General features: G+C 32.6%; 1 pseudogene; it reads left to right on the top strand.

Annotated features, from left to right (window-relative positions):
- The first annotated feature begins 1,814 nt into the window (after positions 1-1,814).
- LOC112483628 lies at positions 1,815-1,933 on the top strand (annotated as a pseudogene).
- The last annotated feature ends 766 nt before the right edge of the window (positions 1,934-2,699 follow it).

Below are 2,699 nucleotides of genomic sequence, written 5' to 3' on the forward strand. Positions count from 1 at the left end.
ACATACATACATACACACATACATACATACATACATACATACATATACACTTTACAGCTTCTCTTTGGTGTATCTGAGTTGCCAGCATCACTACTCTTGTCCTTCACTGCCGTTATTAAGTAAAAATAAGATATAAAGCAAAGAAGCAATTACCATGAATTTATCTGAAAATTTTTTCGAGTATTCTCAAACCCCCAAAATAGACTACCAAATCATACAAAATAACATAAAAAATTAAATAATGCTAACATGTAGTAAAACCAGGAATGATATGATAAATACGCAGCCTGTATAAAATAGAAATAATCTATGTACAGCATAGTTTCACTTATTAAAAGACTGACTGACTTCTCCCTGGGTATAAGATAACAAAACACCACACCAGTGCACCCACTAATCCAATTAAGCAAATAGACTTTTCTATTTTGTCCATTACTGGTGACAACTAAAGAGATCACTTTGCTACTAGCAGAACCAGTAGTAACTTCCACAGTTTTCAAAATTCTCTCTTTCTCTCTCTCTCTCTCTCTCCATAAAAATAATATGAGTTTTGGACGCAGGCAAGTACAGTGCATGTATACAATGTCTTTATTTCATTCACCACATTCGAAACACATGTTTTTTTTCAACCCTAAGTGTAACACCCTTCCAAAGCTCTCTTAGTTTTTTTCGATACCTTAGGAAACATCTTGTTAACAGATGCACAAATTAAGTCAAAATAAAGCACAAATGCTCACACACGCAGTTTGAAGGCTTGATGCTGAGATGCTGAGTGTGGTTGCCTGGGAAGAAGGAGCTTGATGGCCCCACTTGCTGCTTAGGGTGTGTGCTGCCTCTATAACAGCTTCCTGCAAGACAAATGCTGAACACTATTTCTCTTTTAGCCTTTTTTCATAAAAGTGAAAATCCTCTTTGGATTTCTTTTGGTTAGCTGAAACAGATATTACTGTAGGTCTTTTCTAAAACCGAAGTGGCATAATGCAAACTTTTGAAAAGTGGGGGTTACCTGTACATTTATATACAATGGAATATTATTCAGCCTTTAAAAAAAGGATATTCTGTCCTTTGTGATAACATTGGTTAATCTAAAGGGCAGTAGACTTAAATGAGTCACATATCACTCATAGGTGGAATCTAAAAATAAAACATTGAAAATATTGAATTCATAGAATCAGAGTAGAAAAGTAGTTTTTAGGAGTTTGGGGCTGGGAAAATAGAAGAGGTTAGTAAAAAAGTTCAAATTTTCAGATGGATACAGTCTGAGGATCTAATATATAACATGATGACTATAATTGATAACACTCTTGTATAACTGAAACTTGCTAAGGGCAGAATTTAAATGTTCTTACAAGAAAGGTAACTATGTGAGATGATGAATGTGTTAATTAACTTGAGTGGAGAATCCTTTCACAATGTATACATATGTCAGATCATCACATTGTACATTTTAAATATCTTACAATTTTATTTGTCAATAATACTTTAATAAAGAAAATAATTACACAGGAGGTAGGAATAAATGCCCCTTAATAAACTCAAATACATATTTATTATTTTATTTTCGTATCGAAATTAGTAAATTAATTTTTAACATGTAGAAAATTTCCAACTAAATTTCTCATTAACATCTAAATTGCCAAACTGTTTGTTGACAGTTGAATTTACAAAAGATAAATTTAATCTTCAAATGAAAAAGATAATTTTTCAGTGTGAATTTCGAAGAGCTATTTATTTAGCATAATTCAATTTATCTTCCTGATTTGCCTATTCCAAATTGTGTTTGACATCATACTATTCAAATCCAGATAGATAAAGTCTCCAGCCATGCTACCCTGAACAAGCCTGATCCCGTCTGATCTCGGAAGCTAAGCGGGATCAGGCCTGGTTAGTACTTGGATGGGAGACCACCTAGGAAGACCAGGTGCTATAGTTGTAAAAAATAAATAAATAAGGAATTGTAAGATGACAGGGTCCTTGCAATCTGTGAGGTCAACCAAGGGTTGCCTCCCCTAAACAAAACAAAACAAATACATCCACATAGATAACAACAACAACAACAACAAACTATAAAAGAACATATAACTGTGGAGGGTAGACAGTAAAACACATTTATCAAAAAGAAATATATTCTTATTTCTAGGCATGATCCTTACTCTCAGAATTTGAAAGCTAATAGATTTCTATTTAAACATGAATTTCTATGATATGTTGTAGAGAAAGTTATTTTGAATCTCAGAAACTTATGTGATTAATCACTTCTTTGAAAATGAGTAGAAGTTGACTTTGTACACAAAAATTCTCTCGTTAAACACATTCTTTAATTTTAAAGCTATCAGTGTAACTAAAGCATTATTTCAGCAGAGACTAGGGTTAACTAGTAACTGCTCTGTTTTGTTCATTCTACCAATATGATAGTTTGTACAAATATAAGAGAGATATTTCCTGATGTGTCTTATGTAGAGATCCATGTCACTCTACAGAGACATTTAGAAGATTCTTTACTTAAGAAATATCTCTGAATTAAGGAAAAGACCAAGCAACAGGGAGGATGGTTTATTTTTTACATTAACCATTTTCTGACCATCTATTATGGAACTCGGTGGGAAACATTTGTGAATTGGTTCCCATGTTATTTTGCTAGATGTGATAGTATACATGAAATTCTCTATAACTGAGAAAGAAAAAAATTGATCTTTCTT

The sequence above is a fragment of the Pteropus alecto genome, unplaced genomic scaffold (assembly GCF_000325575.1).
Source record: "Pteropus alecto unplaced genomic scaffold, ASM32557v1 scaffold164, whole genome shotgun sequence".
NCBI lineage: Eukaryota > Metazoa > Chordata > Mammalia > Chiroptera > Pteropodidae > Pteropus > Pteropus alecto.